An 18,290-nucleotide genomic window follows, 5' to 3' on the forward strand; every position below is an offset into this window, starting at 1 on the left:
TGACTTCCAGGACCCCGACTCGCTCCCACTGCCGAGCGAGGAGGGGGCGGGAGGGCTCAGTGCCCGCGCCGGGTCCCGGAATCCACGCGTTCCTCGGCGCGGCCCGAGACCGACGCGGCGGCTCCCGCAACTCGCCGCCTCTCCCGCAAGTTTCCGAGCCAGTCTCTGGCCCCTCCTCGGCGCCCCCTGCTCCGCGCCGCAGCCGGGTGCTCAGCGCGCGGGGCCCGGCCGCGGCTGGGGTCTCGAGGAGCCGGGTGAGGGGCAATTCGGCGTCCAGCGAGCGGAGCGGCGGCGAGCGGAGATGCGAAGTGACTCACTCGCTCGGCAACAATAGAACTGACAAGTTGCAGGGAACGCGCCACTCGCAGGCCCGCGTCTGCGGCCGCCGCCGCCCGGACGTCCCCGGCGGGCCCAGGGGGTCGGAAAGCACCCCCGGCGCATCCAAGGGCGTTTTAAACAGAAAACAGAAACGCCGACAACTAGTCTCGCTCTCGTCCGGCGTCCTCCTCCCCAGGCTCGGCCTCCTCCCACTTTTGCTGCCCTGCCCCGGACCTGCCGAACAATGAGCCTGGCTCCGCGGCCGAAGCCGCCCGATCTCCCGCGCGCCCCGGAGCCTGGGCGCCGGCCCGAGTCGAGAGCCGAACGGGGCGCACAGGCCGAGCGCGCCGCCAGCGGGCCTGAGCGCCTGCGACTCGAGCCTCCGCCTCCACTCCGCTCCCCAACTTGGAGGGGACCCCGGGTTTGGCGCTGTACAAAGGGGCGCGGAGTTGAGGCGGGGGACGGGGGCGCCCCCGCTCCAGCAGGGACGCGGCGGCGTCCCGCAGCCCCCAGCCCCGCCGCGCCGCCCCCTCCCGCTCGCTAGCCCGCAATTACCTGCCGCCCCGTCTCCGCATCCAACCACCCCGATTAAAGTTCACTTTGGCCGGGAAAGCGGGCTTGGGCTTCCCCTTGCACCGCCCAGCGGCTCGGTTCACTTTGCCCCGCACGAGCTCTCTGGTCTGGGCGGGGGAGGCGGCTTTCGGGCCTGGCCGCCCCTTCCTCCCGGGGCGGGCTGTGGGTCCCCCCGAATAGAACTTGTGGGTCTCCTCAGGCGGACATTTTTTTCGCTGAGGCGGCCTCACCACCGCGCTCGGCTCGCCTCCGGATCCCTCCGCGCCGGGAAGAGCCGCGAGTTAACCCTTTCCTCCCCGGCCCGCTCCGCCGCCTAGGAAGTGGGGCCGGCAGAGGGGGCGGGGAGGAGCCGGCGGGGGACTGGGAGGAGCCGCACCGCGGCGGGTGGACAAAGCCCGCGGTCGGGTGAGGCGGGACGTAGTTGGGGCCGGCAGGGAGGGGCAGGAGGCGCTCGCAGGCACCTCGAGAAGGAGGCCCCGACCGCTCGCCGAGGAAGCCTCGTCCGGGCCCCCTGGGAGCGGGGCGGCAGGCACTGTGGCGCCTCCTCGCGTTGGTCTTGCTGGTTCTCGGCCCCCGAAGCGGAGCGACGGAGACACAACTGTGGGAGCATCTGGATCCACAGCCCAGGTTCCCGAACTTCCCGCAACGCGAGGCCGCAGAGCACTGAAGGCTGCCATTCCCGAGCAGGTCACGCTGGACGCCACCCTAAGCTGGGCCCAGAGGCTCCCGCCCAGGAGGGCTGCAGTGGGCGCAGACACCGCGCGCGTGGGGACGGGAGACCCAGCCTCCTCGGCCGTTCCGCGAGGAGGCGCGGCCGCTCAGATTCGATGCTGAGCCGAATGCAGGAGAAAGGGCAAACCTCCCTCAAACCAGAAAAAGCCGTGTGAGCTTCAGGTTCCCAAATACCCCACTCACCAAGACCCCACATCGCCAATCACCTCCTCCCACCCAAATCCCATTCGGAGCCACAGAATTGCACGTGGGACGAGTTCTTGGGAATGGATCAAGCCAGTCTCTTCATCTAACGGAGACAGCCCAGGGTGGCTCTGTCACACAGCCACTGACTTGTGTGCAAGTTCTGAACTTGGCCTCAAAGAAGCCCCAGAGTAGAAAGAAGACAAAATAAACCTCAGTTCTTCGATTCTGGGCTAGAAGTGAGATTTTCTTGAATGGCAGCCAGTGTTTTGACTCTTAGGTAAGTGAGTGGGTAAAGACCAGTAAGGCCCACGCAGAAGAAACACTGAGGAAAGAAGACACAAAGTAACAAATGGAAGGAAGCAGCCGACGCCTGAGGACAACATGGCAAGAAGGAGCCTTTGGATTCCGGACTGGCATGGAAAGAGAGGTAGATTCAGCTACCATATGCCATTACTGTACTTAGTACAGTTGTCTCTGTATCCGTGGGATTGGTTCCCGGACTCTGGATTTTCTAAGATGTTCAAGTCTGTTACGTAAAAATGGTGTGTTTTCCCATATACTTTAAATCATCTCTAGATTACTTATAAAACCTAATACAATGCAAATGCTATGTAAATAGTTGTTAAAGTGTATTTAGGGAATAATCATCCAAAGAAATCTCTGTATTTTCAGTACACTTTCAGGCTATATTTCAGGTTCTGTATTTTCCTATATTTTCAGGCCTGATAAGCCTAACTACCTTTTTTGTTTTCAATTGGTTGAACCCCAGAATTTGGAAACCCCAGATACAGAGGGCGGATGGTACAACCAGAGCTGTCAGGTGGATTTCTAAGGCTCTGCATTGGCTGTACCTAAAATTTATGACAGATCCTGTGGTGGCCTAGACTCCCCAATATCCACTCTTCCTTATCTGGGTAAACAAGCCCAGTTCTTAGTCACATCCCTGCTCTGCCTACTTACAGGGGCAGGTGGTTCCAATCTAAGCAACGTAGCATAATTCCAACCTAAAACAGCATAATCCCATTCCCTGTCACAGTTATTGGTTGGCAATGGGCGTAACGTATTTGGGCCAATGAGAGAAGCAATTTCCTGGTCTTTCTTGGGAAAAGTTTTTCTTCCATTTTGTGAGAGCGCTTTTTTCTACATGTCCCCAAAAATCGGGTCCCCTGGATGGTGGGTAGCCATCTTCCAAACACAAGTCTAGTCAGGTTAAAATAAAGCAGACATCAAGAAAACATACATTGAGATCTGATCTTAGGTGACTTTTTTTTTTTTTTTGAAACGTAGTCTGGCTCTGTCACCCAGGCTGGAGGGCGGTGGCAGGATCTCAGTTCACTGCAACCTCCATCTCCCAGGTTCAAGCGATTCTCCTGCCTCAACCTCCCAAGTAGCAGGGATTACAGGCGTGTGCCACCATGCCCAACTAATTTTTTATTTTTTTAGTAGAGTCCTGTTTTCACCATGTTGGCCAGGCTGGTCTCAAATTCCTGACCTCAAGTGATCTGCCCTCCTCAGGCTCCCAAAGCACTGGGATTACAGGCATGAGCTACCACACCTGGCTTTGGTGACATTTTTGAGGCTCCGAATCAAGCAACTTCTGAGTTCTTCACTGATTAGACCAATCGGATTCGAATTTTCTGTTGTCTGTAATCTAGTATGGTCTACACAGTGCCAGCCCAATGACCATTTTTTTAGTAGCAAAGACATAAACATAAACATCAGGTAGGAAGTCTGATTAGATAACTTAAGGCCCCATTCCCATGTGTTTGAGTTCATTCTCTCCTGCTACTAACAGAATACCATAAACTGAGTGATTTATAAAGAAGTTTATTTGGCTCATGGTTCTGGAGCCTGGTAAGTCCAAGAACTGGCGTCTCTAGAGAGCCTTCTTGCTGTGTTATCTCATGTAGAAGGGCAAGTGAGCACACACAACAGAGAGTAATCCATTCATGAGGACTCTACCCTCTTTGACGTCCCTCTTAAAGGTCCCAGTTCTCAACACTGTTGCATTGGGGGTTAAGTTTTCAACACATGAACTTTTGGGGGACACATTCAAACCATCGCACTGCGATAAGATTCTATGACTCCATGGTAAAACTGGAGAGAAATCTTGGGGAAGGAGAAGGTATGTGATCCCACATGTAGGATTTATGCTGTTTTCAAGATTTTCTTCTCATCCTTCTCACACAACTAGCGCAGAGGAAGAATATCTGTCTGCCCAAACCTTTAGTCATAGGGGCTCCCTCATTACTTAGGGACTGATTGGTGAAGTTTTTCATATCTATTATGGCCCATATAGCTTTACTTTATAATTTATTTTCTTTATTAGATTGTGAACTCCTTGAGGGTTCGGACCGACATGCATCTGCCAGTACCATGCACCTAACTTAGTGCCAAGAGCATAGCAGACCCAAAAAGGAGGAGCTGGAATTAAAGGTATCATTCATTTGACGTTATAACTTGAAATTATTTTTCATAATACAGCCTTTGCAGGTGTCTTTTTTTTTTTTTTTTTTTTGAGACGGAGTCTCGCTCTTTCGCCCAGGCTGGACTGCAATGGCTGGATCTCAGCTCACTGCAAGCTCTGTGTCACGGGTTTATGCCAGTCTCCTGCCTCAGCCTCCCGAGTAGCTGGGACTACAGGTGCCCGCCACCTCGCCCGGCTAGCTTTTTGTATTTTTTAGTAGAGACGGGGTTTCACCATGTTAGCCAAGATGGTCTCGATCTCCTGACCTTGTGATCCGCCCATCTCGGCCTCCCAAAGTGCTGGGATTACAGGCTTGAGCCACCGCGCCCGGCCGCGTGTGTCATTTTTAATAAGAGAAAATGATTCCCACCAGTGAATCTCCTATAATAGCTCTGACTTACAAAGAAGACAAAAAGAATATAAAAAGTGGAGTTTTGTATCACTTTTAACTCATTTCTGGGCCTTTGCTGACCCATCTAGATAGATCCAGAAGCCTTTATTGAAAAGTTCAGAGAGAAACAACTAAGTAATACAAATTCAGCATTAATTAATAGTACTATTTCTGTAGTATAAGTTAATCACTATCAATAAATAAATATTGAAAAGTATTTAATGTGCATTTCTTACATGCCAGGCATGGTGTTAAATGTTTCAGGACAGAAAGTCTAAAACCCATACTGCCCTCAAGGAAGTTACAATCTAATAGATTTTTTTTTTTTTTTTTTTGAGACAAGGTCTCACTCTATTGCACAAATTAAAGTGTTGTGACACAATCTCAGCTCACTGCATGTTTGCCTCCTGGGATCAGGTGATCCTCCCACCTCAGCCTCTGAAATACCTGAGATTACAGGTACATGCCACCATGCCTGGCTAATTTTTAAACTTTTCTTTGTAGAGACAAAGTATCACTATATGGCTCAGGCTGGTCTCGAACTCCTGGGCTCAAGTGCTCGTCTCACCTCAGCCTTCCAAAGTGCTGGGATTATAGGCACGAGCCACCATGCCCAGCAATCTAATAGAGCTTAATTCACTGTCCATTCACTGTAATCCACTACTGGACAGACATAGGAATTCTGTCAACATGGTTTCAGCCTCCCCACGCACACAACACACACACTTCATCCTTGAACACACCTATGCATATTTTATCAAGGACACCTGAGTTGCCCGGAGAAACCTTTATAGTCAAAAGGAAAAGTAGCCAAAGCAATGGGCTTTTTGCTTCCTTGGCAGATTGACTTAGCCTTGGCCCCTTTTTAGAAGACAAGTATTCTAGGAAGCTAAGAGGAGAAGGAGAGAAGAGAATCAAGTCAGGTGTTAAGTGGGAGTAGTAAATTGCTATCTGGATGAAGTGACTGGCCTCCTAACGTTATCCACTAGGATCCAAGGTTGATGGCTAATAGACCGTCTGGTAGCTTCCTGCTCTATAGGAGAATAACTGGCCAGGTGCAGTGGCTTACGCCTGTAATCCCAACACTTTGGGAGGCTGAGGCTGGTGGATTGCTTGAGCCCAGGAGTTTCAGACCAGCCTGGGCAATATGACGAAACCCTGTGTCTACAAAAAATACAAAAATTAGCTGGGCATGGTGGTGTGTGCCTGTAGTCCCAGCTATTTGGGAGGCTGAGGCAGGAGGATTGCTTGAGCCTGGGAGGCGGAAGCTGCAGTGAGCCAAGATTGCACCATTGCACTCCAGCCTGGGCAATGGGAATGAAACCCTGTCTCAGAAAAGAGAAAAGGAGAATAACTATCCCCTTGTGATCAACAGGGACAATTTCTGTAACAGTGAGTTTAATAAGAAGTAGTATCCTCAATTCATGGCACTACCATCACTGATGAACGAAAAGCCAAGACCTTTTACTCTCTCATGAGCCGAATTCTACTAATGACCAATGAGATCATTCTACTAATGATAATGAGAATGTCTACTCTCAGCATTCTTTTCCACCAACCAGCAAGAACCTCCCACTTTTGTGGTATTTCCTGGTAGTGATTTCGTTTTTTCTCTCTGAATGTTGATAGATAAAATAGTTCTCTACTCTTTGCTAATATCATTTTTATCCACTATTTAAGACACTTAGATGGCTTATACAAATGCTATATTCAGATTTGAGGACATGCCCCCCCCAATTGTCACTCAATATCTTACACTCAATATCTTTTTCCCCTTTAGAATCTCTTCTTTCATATTTTAAAAAAACACACATTTACACCAAAATCAAGACAAATTCAGAGGCCAAGAAAGGAAAAAAAACTGTTAAACAATCTAGGGCATCAAACTTAGAGAGAGATTTCCATTTTTTTAAACTTAGTAGAGTTAATCAAGCAAAATGAGTAATAACCTTTCTCCATATTTCTATGTATATCTTGGCACAGTGCCTAGCAAGTAGTAAATGCTCGAAAAACATGTATTGAGAAATGAATCGTTATTCACTTCTAGGTAGAGATGGCAGTTGAACACATGGTCCAAATTTTGTTCCTTCCCAAAACCACATTAAGACATCAGTAATGAAATTTTCAAAACAATTTTTTTTTTCAAACAGGGTTTTGCTCTGTCGCCCAGGCTAGAGTACAGTGGTGCAATCATGGCTCACTGCAGCCTCAACCTCGTGGGCTCAAGGAATCCTCCAGCCTTAGCCTCCCGAGTAGCTAGGATCACAGGCGCACACCACCATGCCCGGCTAATTTTTGTATATTTTTGTAGAGACAGAGTTTCACCATGTTGCCCAGGCTAGTCTGAAACTCCTGGGCTCAAGTGATCTGCCTGCCTCAGCCTCCCTAAGTGCTGGAATTACAGGTGTGAACCACCGCACCTGGTGCCCCCAATTTTTTGTTTGGTTGGTTTTTGTTTTATTTTGTTTTGTTTTGTTTTAGACGGTGTCACGCTCTGTTGCAGGCTGGAGTACAATGGTGCAATCTCGGCTCACTGCAACCTCCACCTCCCAAGTTTAAGCGATTCTCATGTCCCAGCCTCCTGAATAGCTGGGATTATAGGCACCTGCCACCATGCCCATCTAATTTTTGTATTTTTAATAGAGACAGGGTTTCACCATGTTGTCCAGGTTGGTCACGAACTCCTGACCTCAGTTGATCTGCCTGCCTTGGCTTCCCACAGTGCTGGGATTACCGGCGTAAGCCACTGTGCCCGGCCATATTGGGTATCTTTTTAAGGAAGGAGGGCCTAACTCATGTGTTCTTGTAATAGCATGATGGAAGTCAGCTTACATATTTAGAGATTTGTGTAGGCTACTCCCACAGATTAAGGATTAATTATTCCAAAATAGATACTAAGAAAAAAATCAAAAAGCAAAGAATACCATATCAAAGCATGTGAATAAATCCTCCCTTTTGCCAGTAAAGTAAAACTTGTACAGACTAAAAACTTAAGTATTTGGTGATTTGCCAGTCATATGATCAGAATAGGGAAGGGATAGCTGTTGTTAAAAGAATCGTTGTTGGATGCAATGGCTCATGCCTGTGATTCCAGCACTTTGGGAGGCCGAGGTGGGTGAATGGCTTGGGCCCAGGAGTTCAGGACCAGACTGAGAAACAGGGAAACCCTGTCTCTACAAAAAATTTAAAAATTAGCTGAGCATGATGGCACATGCCTGTAGTCCCAGCTACTCAGGAGACTGAGGCAGGAGAATCGCTTGAGCCCAGCAGGTCGAGGCTGAAATGAAAATGTCATTTAATACCACAAAAATGTCCTTTAATGTAGTATGGTTATTTAACATAGTGGCCCACACCTGTAATCCCAGTACTTTGGGAGGCCAAGGGGAGGATTGCTTGAGCCCATGAGTTTGAAACCAGCCTGGGCAACATGGCAAGACCCCATCTCTACAAAAAATAAAAAAAAAATAGCTGGATATGGTAGCATGCACCTGTGGTTCCAGGTACCTGGGAGGCTGAGGCGAGGGGACTGCTTGAACCTAGGAGGCTGAGTCTGCAGTGAGCCGTGTTTGCACTACTGTATTCTACCCTGGGTGACAGAGTGAGACTTTGTCTCAAAAAAAGAAAAAAAAAATTGTTTAAAAAGATGATGGTCATTCATCATATTGGACTATGACAAATATCCACTACCATTCTTTTGCAGGTTTGGTTGTAAAGGTAATCAGTAGAAAGTTATGAATGAAAATTTAATTTTTCAAAAGCTTGAGTACTTATAAATTCAGCTGCTATTTTGTAGACTCTGTCTCTGGCATTCATTTATTCTTTCAGTTTTTCATCAATTGAATAAATATATATTAAATACATACTTAGTGCCAGAACTGTCTTCTATGCTTGGACTATACTAATGAAAAAACTAGAAAAAAAAGGAAAAAAAAAATCCTGGCTCCATGGAGCTTACATTCTAATGGGTTGTCTCCAGTCCCTGTTGGTACTCAACATCAATTTTCAAACTTTTAAATTCCAAACAAGGACAGGTTAAATGGGTAAAGCAGAATAAGTAATCTAGTCTTTTTTCAGATTTTGAATACAGTTCTATTTGTTGGCTTAGTTCCTAAGCACCTGCCTTTTCTTTTTTTTTTTTTTTTTTTTTGACACAGAGTCCCACTCTGTCACCGAGGCTGGAGTGCAGTGGCACAGTCTTGGCTCACTGCAACCTCTGACTCCCAGGTTCAAGTGATTCTCTTGCCTCAACCTCCGAAGTAGCTGGGATTACAGGCGCCCACCACCATGCCTGGCTAATTTTTTTGTATTTTTAGTAGAGATGGGGTTGTTGGTCAGGCTGGTCTCTAACTCTTGACCTCAGGTGATCTGCCCACCTCGGCCTCCCAAAGTGCTGGGATTACAGGCATGAGCCACCACGCCAAGCCTGCACCTGCTTTTTCAAATACATGGCAGGGATGTATTCCAAAAAGGTATTTGGTGTTTGGAACGCTTCTCTCATTCTAGTGAGTACCTTGAGATCTAACTATTAGAAATATGCATATGAGAAGCTGGGCGTAGTGGGGCACATTTCTTGTCCCAGTTATGCTGAAGGCTGAGGTGAGGGGATTGCTTGAGCCCAGGAATTGGAGGCCGTAGTGTGCTGTGACTGCACGTGTAACAGCCACTGCACTCCAACCTGGGCGACCGAGTGAGACTCTGTCTCAAAAAAAATAAAAGAATATTTGAAAGTCTTGTTCCATTGCCCACTTGCTTCCAATGTTGTTGTAAAACAATGGATGCCATTTTTTACTTTCAGTCCTTTCCATTTGTCCTCTTTTGGGTCCTGTCTGGAAGCTTAAAGTTCTTCTCTTTGTCTGCTCTGTACTCAGATTTCCTGATCACAGACTTTGGTGTAGATGTATTTTTAATCCATTGTGGTGTCCACTGGATGAATTCATTAAATTTGGTAATTTATACTTCAGTTCAGAGAATTTTTCTTAGATTATTCATTTACTCCTTTTTTTTGAGCTCTTACTATTTGAATTCTGAACTTCTTGAACTGGTCTTCTCTGTCTGTCTGCTTTGCCTTCTAGGAAATTTCCTTCATTTTCTTTTCTAATCTTTTTTTTTTTTTTTTTTTTCATTTCTACTTTCCTATTTTCTTTTCTTTTTCTTTTCCTTTATTTTTATTTTTATTTTTTAAGTAGATACAGTGTTTCACTGGTTTTGCCCAAGCTGGTCTCAAACTCCTGAGCTCAGGCAATCCATCCACCTCTGCCTCCCAAAATGCTAGGATTAAAGGCATGAGCCACTGTGCCCAGCCTCCTATTTTCAATCCTAAGGCTCTTTTTTTAATATCCTGAACACTATTTCTTCTTTAAAAAAAAATTATTCTGTCTGCTTTTGTTTCATGGTTGCAACTTTCTCCTGACTCTCTCTCTCTCTCTCTCTGTCTGTATATATATATATCTCATGTAACTCTAGAAATAGTAAATATTTCTAACTATATATAGTTTTCTTTTCTTTCTTTAGTCTCTGTTTTCACCAGTTCACTTTTTGTTATTTCAATTTCTCTCTCCCACAAGAGAGTCCTCCCTCAAATGTCTGATATTTGTTGGTTGTGTGTCATATTTAAGAATTGAGCAACAAAATGCTGATGGTGGGTGCCTGTAATCCCAGCTACTCGGAAGGCTGAGGCAGGAGAATCACTTGGACCCGGGAGGCAGAGGTTTCAGTGAGCGGAGATTGCGCCATTGCACTCCAGCCTGGGAGACAAGAGCGAAACTCCGTCTCAAAAAAAAAAAAAAAGACACCCAATACCAGAACCCTGCAGAAGGGAAAAGATTGACGTTGAATACATGAATACACAGAACCAGACCTGAGATTTTCAAGGGAATAAGAAAATTCTTTCTTGGTTTCTTCAACTCTTCTTGTGATCTCAACTATCTTACCTGAAAACAAGCAAATAGATATCACTTGGAACGGTGGTTCTCATATTGTGATTCCTGGATGAGTAGTATTACTATCACCTGGCAACTAATTAGAAATCCAAATTTTGGGGCTCCATTCAAGACCTACTCAGTGAGTAGAACCCCATTCCAGAAATTCTGAGGGTTGGGCTAACAATCTATTTTTGTTTGTTTGTTTGTTTGTTTGTTTTTTGAGACTAGACAGAATCTCGCTTTGTCACTCAGGCTGGAGTGCAGTGATCCGATCTCGGCTCACTGCGACCTCCGCCTCCCGGATTCAAGCGATTTTCCTGTTCCAGCCTCCCGAGTAGCTGGGACTACAGACGCACGCCACCATGCCTGGCTAATCTTTGTATTTTTAGTAGAGATGGGGTTTCACCATGTTGGCCAGGATGGTCTCAATTTCTTGACCATGTGATCCGCCCGTCTAGGCTTCCCGAAGTGCTGGGATTAGAGGTGTGAGCCCCCCGCGCCCAGCTGCAACCCATTTTTTTAACAAGCCCTTCCTGTGATTCTTATGCCCACTGAAGTTTGAGAAACAATGTCTTTAGAATAGTGGCCCTGTGAGGTCCTTAACAGCTCAGGAAAATTAAGATGAACATAAGTTGGGCTGCCAGAGTACATTTACCTTGAATAGATAAAGACTACTGGAGAGATGTATTTAACAAGATACAGCAACGCTAAAAAGAATAAAAATGCATTTAAATTAACCTTTTTTTTCTTTGAGACGGGAACTTGCTCTGTTGCCCAGGCCGGAGTACAGTGGTGCAATCACGGCTCACTGCAGCTTCTACCTCCTGGGCTCAAGTAATCCTCCTGCTTCAGCCTCCCAAGTAGAGGGAACCACAGGCATGCACCACCACGCCAGCTAATTTTTGTATTTTGTGTAGCGAGATCTCACTATATTGCCCAGGCTGGTTAAATTAACCATGTTTAAATGGTTGCTAAAAGCAAAACTTATTACTGGTGAAAAGTCCAGAAAAAGGACACTATGTGACACCAAGTTCAGCTCTCACCATGTGTCAGATCTTGTAAATCTTTTCTTACAAGTCACTGGCATCTTAGGAAAATTCAGTCTGTTATAATAGTCAATCTGTTGTTTATTTGAACATTCGTCAAAAAATCATGGTCAGTATTCTCAAATTCTTAGTTGCATATGATCAGTTTCCTTCAACTAGGAGTTCTTCAACGGTAAAGGTTTATATTGTATTTATTTTTTCTTATTAATAGATGTGTCTTCCTACTAATGCCAATAATCCCTCAGTAGTTGTTTATTAATTAAATGAGAAATTGTATTTTCAGTGAAAGTTACCTTGTCTTGATTCCCCTGGGTGATTTCATAAAAACGAATTGATTGATTTGGATTAGATGATTTAAATTGCATTTAATTATTCACACTTTTATTTAAGAAGAGTTAGGGAACAATTGTTCTTATATACTGCAGAAATATTTTATTTGGGGACCATCTGTTGAATTTCTAATTTCACTCCGTTGGCATTTTTTATGCAATTACACATTAAGTTTTTGTGATTGGGACATTGTTCTTTAAATTTGAGATGTCTTAGTATAATTTTTCCTATTCTATTTGCATTATAAGCCTACTGGAGTTTTTTTTCTTTTAATTGTTTCTAATCTTTAAACATTAAGCTCAAATGTTCACCTTAAGCTTTCAAACTGTATTCAGTAGCACAATAAAAGAATGCCATTGAACATTTTAAACATCTTTTACATTGAGGGATATCTACTTCCTCTAGAATTGGGAACGAAAGCTGAGGAAAATCGTAGATGAGATTTGCTCATTATTTCCTGGGTCTTTGGCTACCCTCTTCCACTCTATTTCTAATGATCTGATATTTTCCATCTCGGCATTATTCAAGTTTTCATAAAGTATGGTTGATGGGATTAAAACTGCCAAATATATAAATTTTCTTTGCTTTCTAAATCTGAGTTGCATTTAGTCTTTAGATATGACTTAAAATAGAATTAAAGAAAGTGAAAATGAAAGCATTAATAATCATCTAGAATATACTTTCATTTACTTCAGTAACATTTTTATTTGAACAAGGGATTTAGTATTTTATTTCCCTTTTAGCCAAATAATACAGTTTTCTCAGAGATGTAGCTTCGTTACATTCATTTATTGAATCAAAAGTGCTCTGATTTGTTTTTCCAATGAACCCTGTAAGAACAGAAGCATTAATCTATAAAAAAAAAAAAAAAACTCTAACTTGGCTCTCCCAAAGTGCTCCTGTATTGACTTGTGTGACTGTCAGTCACACTTGAATGAAGCTCACGATGCTAATGAGAAATCAAAATCATAGGCTTATCCCCAAAGGATCTGTTAACTTCTCTCAGAGAAGCAAGGGTCTCTTCACACAGATCAGTCTTCTGTTCCTGACCACCTCAAAAAGTATTGGTCCCAGAAGGACAGAGCACAAGAATGTGGCTGACCCATCAATAACATCCATGTGTGTTTTTTTTGTTCTCCGTCTGTAAATTGAACTGATTTACAGCTAGGTACACACATAGGCAACTTAAAATAACTATCTGAAACATTAGGATGATTAGCATCAAGTAATAGGTAAAACAGTGGGGGTGGGGAGGAACACATATGCTCAAGTGGGAATTTGTTCTCTGCATTTCAACGATATCAGTGCAATATTCTTAAAACCTGACTCTTTTAGTCAATATGTCTAAGTGGTTTCATTGTTTATTCTGTCAATTAAATAGAAACAAAGATCTAGACACAGTAGACAGTTCAAAAGATTTACATTTTAAGACGAAGTACCTAACAGAATATTTATGAAAGACGGCTTTAAAATAGTTAATGTGAGTACCTATCAAGGATATGCAAGTAAAATGAGATCCCATGTTACAACTGCCAAATTAGCATGGATATTTTAAAAAACATGATGATCAATGCTGGTGAATATGCAGTGATAGGCACCCATAAACACTGCTGGATAGAATGTAGATTAGGAATTAATAAATTAATAGTAAAAACCACTATGGAAAGCAACTATTCAGTATATCTCAAGAGCCTTCTAAACGCTCATACTCCTGACCTAGTGATTCTACTTACAAAAAATTTCTACTTTCAGGAAAATAGGGTAAAAGTTTTATTTGTAAGGAAAAACATTATAAGATTTAAAAGTAGATATCCAGTAAAGAGGAATTAATAACAAATTATGGTAGATCAAGAGAATTTTTAAATCTATGGCATTTTTTTTTTTATCCATGGTATTTTTTTAATGAAATTCACGAAGTTTTTCTTACAGTTGGAAAAGGCTTGTATCAATGTTACAGAGAAAAAAAGTAGGCTATGAAACCATAAAAGCATAATCTCTTTCTGAACTTACTCTTTCTTACATTTGATAGTAAAATTCAGTTTCTCTGATTTAACCAACCAGTGACATTCTCTGAAACACCCTGAAATTTACCCTTTGGTTTTTCCCATTCCTGGTTTCCTTTGCCAGCCCTTCTCTACACTCTTAGTCCAGTGCTTAATTTCCCTTTTAGGCAAATAATACAGTTTTCTTAGAAATGTAGCCTCATTGCATTCATTTGTTGAATCACAAGTGATCTGATTTCTTTTTCCATCCTTGCCTTAGTGTTAATCTGCCAAACAGGCATGTAAAATATAAATAATGTTTCTTACATCTGTATTTTTTTTCTTGTTTTTCTTGTTTGTTTGTTTGTTTTGAGACAGAGTCTCACCCTGTTGCCCACATTAAAGTGTAATGACGCAATCTCGGCTCACTGCAACCTCTGCCTCCTGGGCTCAAGCAAGTCTCCTGCCTCAGCCTCCTAAATAGTTGGGATTACAGGCATGTGCCACCACACCCAGTTAATTTTTTGTATTTTTTTTTTTTTTTTTTTTGTAGAGGTCTCAAATTCCTGACCTCAGGTGATTCACCCGCCTCGGCCTCCCAAAGTGCTGGGATTAGAGGCGTGAGCCACTACACCAAGCCTAAAAACTATACCTGTATTTTTAAAAAATCTTGTATACATAAATAATTTTGTTTATCCTTCATAAATTAATTGTCCCTTGAGATTTAATATTTGTTGGTTTTCTGAATCCTAAAATGATGCCCTGTTATATTAAAATGGAAAAATACAGAAATGTAAAAAAACTGAAATAAAATCTCATATAGTTCCACTGTATAAAGACAACTTTTAGTAGTTGAGAAAATTTTTTTCTGGTCTTCATTATTTGTCAAGGTTAAAGAGTTGAAAATAACTGGATCTTGTGCCTCTTAAACTCTATTTTCCCTAAACAAAAAATAAGAAAGAAGAAAGAAATAAGAATAAGAAAGAATGTATATTTCATTTATAATCTCATCAAAACGAGATAGCCTAAAGATTTTTTTGGTATGTTTCCTCTCCTTTCTAATCTGTGTTTATGTACATTCATGTGTATACATACATAATATATATTACAAACTTAAGATTATGCTCTCAATACAAGTTTATAAACTATTTTATGAAAATTTTCAAACACATAAAAAAGTAGGAAGAATAGTATAATGAATCCCTTTGAACTTCCACCCAGCTTCAACATTTATTGAAACATTTCTACCTCCAGATTAATTTGAAGCAAATATCAAATCATTTCATTCACAAATATTTCTTCATTTACATCTAAAAGATAAGGACACTTCTAAAAAATATAATGACAATATCATTGTAACATCTCACAGTTTTCATTTAAATGTTTTAATATCACCAAGTATTCAGTGTTCAAATTTCTCCCAATTGTCTCATGTTTCTTATAGTTAATTTGTTCAAAATTGAGATCCAAATAAAGTTGCATTATTTGATATGTGTCTTAAGCCTCTTAATCTTTTGCTTCTCCCTCCTTCTCTTCTATTTGATTTGTTGAGGCAAAATTGAGTTGTTTGTCCTATAGGACCTCCCTTCCTTCCTTCCTTCCTTCCTTCTTTCCTTCCTTCCTTCCTTCCTTCCTTCCTTCCTTCCTTCCTTCCTTCCTTCCTCCCTCCCTCCCTCCCTCCCTCCCTTCCTTTTTCTGTTTTTGAGACAGGGTCTTGTTCTGTCACCCAGGCTGGAGTGCAGTAGTGCAATCAGGGCTCAATGTAGCCTTGACCTCCTGGGCTCAAGCGATCCTGCCACTTCAGCCTCCCGAGTAGCTGGGACTATAGACACAAGTCACCACGCCTGGGTAAGTTTTTTTTTTAACTCATACAGATCAGGTCTGATTATATTTTCCAGGCTGATCTTGAACTTCTGGGTGCAAGCAATCCTCCTAACTCAGCCTCCCAAAGTGCTGGGATTATAGGTGTAAGCCATCACGCCTGGCCCATAGTGTGAATTTTCTAATTGTAACTCCTTTAGTGTAATTTAACATGTTTCTTTATCTTCTCTATTTTCTTATTATTTAGATACATAGGCTTGATCAAATTCTAGTTTGATTTTTGGCAAGAATATTTGATATGTAATAATGTAGGAGACAAGTATCTGCTTGTTAATCTTTTTGAAAAGTTAGTCATCATTAGTGATCATTCCCTAACTGCATTATTTCACTAGGGATTACAATATGATGATACACTGTCATTTCTGTGTCAATTATTAGCTGAAATATTCTGTAAAGAGGAAGTTCCTATCATCAACTATTGGGTTACCCTGAGGTACAATTTATACATGAGAAATGAACTAGATGCTTAACTCATTCTCTGTATTTACCAGTTTTTAAAATAATAAGTTGGTTTCTTTGCATCTTCCAAAAGTACCAACAGAGGTTTTTTTTTGTCTTAGAGTATCAATCTGAGCTGACTAAAACATATTTACCATGCATCTATCCATTACGGATGTAATTCATGCTCAAGCTGTTCCTCACCTCTTTGTTCAATGGCAGCATCTCCAAGTTTGTTCCTGAGTCCCTTTTGACATGACTTAGAAGTCTTTTATACTTACTTTCTGATGTGACAGAGAACCCAGCAAAAGGTTATTTTGTTTGTTTGTTTGTTTTTGAGACAGGGTCTCACTCTGTCCCCCAGGCTGGAGTGCAGTGGTGCCATCATGGCTCAACTTCCTAGGCTCAAGTTATCCTCCCGTTTCGGCCTCCCAAAATGCTGGATTACAGGTGTGAGTCACCTTGCCCAGCCAAAAATGTTATTTTTAATGGCTGCATCGTATGCATATACTATTATTTATTTAACAGGTCCACTGTTTTGGGGAAGGGGCTTTATATAATTTCTAATGGTTCTCTACTATAAATACAGTGATGCACCAAATAATGACATTTTGGTCAATGGTGGGTATATATGATGGTGTATATACATATGTATATACACCATCTATATATAGATGGTAGTCCCATAAGATTATAATGGAGCTGAAAATTTTCTATCATCTAGTGATGTAGTAACTGTTGTAATGTCTTTGCACAATGCATTACCTTTTCTATGTTTAGATACACAAATAATTACCATTATATTCCAGTTGCGTATAGTATTCAGCATAATAACATCCTATACAGGTTTATAAGGCTATAACACATATCCTAGGTGTATAGTAGGCTATATCATCTAGGTTTGTGTAAGTGCACTCTATGATGATTGCACAGTGATAAAATCACCTGATAATGCATTTCTCAGAACTTATACCATCGTTAAGTGACACATAACTATACTAAGCTATTTTATAGAAATAGTGTGCATAGGTGACTGATAATGTACTTATAAATGTTTTCTCTATTATTTCTCTCTGTTCTCTCTAATATTTCTGTATTATTATTTAATGTTTAAAGAAAGGTAGCCGGGTGCGGTGGCTCACGCCTGTAATCCCAGCACTTGGGGAGGCCGAGGCGGGTGGATCACTTGAGGTCAAGCGTTTGAGACCACCCTGGCCAAGATGGTGAAACCTCATCTCTACTAAAAACACAAAAATTAGCCAGGCATGGTGGTGCATGCCTGTAATCCAGCTACTTGGGAGGCTTGAACCTGGGAGGTGGAGGTTGCAGTGAGCCGAGATCACGCCACTGCACTCTAGCCTGGTTAACAAAGCGAGACTCCATCTCAAAAAAAAAAAGAAAGAAGGTAAGGCTAGTTGCCTGGTCTATTTGTGGTCTTGCCTATAGACCAGGGTACATCATTCAGTCATCACAGATATCTGCCTCTAGGGTGGGGCTTGCAAACAATGAATTAAAAAGTGGAAACAAATGTGATATAAAAACTCTGGGAGATGGGGGCAAATACATATTTAGGTTCCCAACACTCATTAGTCCCTGAGGATATTCTGCTTCTTGAAACTGTAATCCCTCTCACAGTCCCTGGACAATTCATTGCTCACCAAGAGGATAAGATAAGCCTTGGTGGGAGTATGATAAATGGAAAATTTTTATTGGTAAACTGTATTGGAGGTGGCCCACTTTTAACTACACAAAAGGTAATAAAAGGAAAGTCAGTGTCTCCCAATCACCCAAAATTGCCTGTTTGGCCAGTTGGAAATAACTGGACTAGCTAAATGTTAAAAATGAATTAAGCCATCTTACAAATACATATAATTGTCATACATTTATTTTATTTTACTTTGGAGACAGAGTCTCAGTCTGTCGTCTAGGCTGGAGTGCAGTTGTATGATCTCAGCTCACTGCAGCCTCCACCTCCCGGGCTCAAGTGATGGTCCTGCCTCAGCCCCCCAAGCAGCTGGGACTATA

General features: G+C 42.6%; 2 protein-coding genes across 8 annotated transcripts in view; one reads left to right on the forward strand and one right to left on the reverse strand.

Annotated features, from left to right (window-relative positions):
• LOC105489751 (transcription factor 12) overlaps positions 1 to 1,137 on the reverse strand; it is a 366,026-nt gene extending 364,889 nt beyond the window's left edge. For 3 of the 5 annotated variants that reach the window (XM_011754809.3, XM_011754800.3, XM_011754791.3), the window contains exon 1: positions 874 to 1,137. The gene's annotated coding sequence lies outside the window, so the exon portion shown is untranslated. Of the gene's footprint in view, positions 1 to 552; positions 695 to 873 lie in introns of those variants that run through there. The other 2 variants (XM_011754819.3, XM_071066792.1) reach the window with 2 other exon arrangements.
• Positions 1,138 to 1,607: 470 nt separating this feature from the next.
• LOC139355418 (uncharacterized) overlaps positions 1,608 to 18,290 on the forward strand; it is a 44,584-nt gene continuing 27,901 nt past the window's right edge. The window contains exons 1-2 of one of the 3 annotated variants that reach the window (XM_071066795.1): positions 1,608 to 2,351; positions 4,139 to 4,245. The gene's annotated coding sequence lies outside the window, so the exon portion shown is untranslated. The remainder of the gene's footprint in view (positions 2,352 to 4,138; positions 4,246 to 18,290) is intronic. The other 2 variants (XM_071066796.1, XM_071066797.1) reach the window with 2 other exon arrangements.

This window comes from Macaca nemestrina, chromosome 7, assembly GCF_043159975.1.
Source record: "Macaca nemestrina isolate mMacNem1 chromosome 7, mMacNem.hap1, whole genome shotgun sequence".
In the NCBI taxonomy this organism is placed as follows: domain Eukaryota; kingdom Metazoa; phylum Chordata; class Mammalia; order Primates; family Cercopithecidae; genus Macaca; species Macaca nemestrina.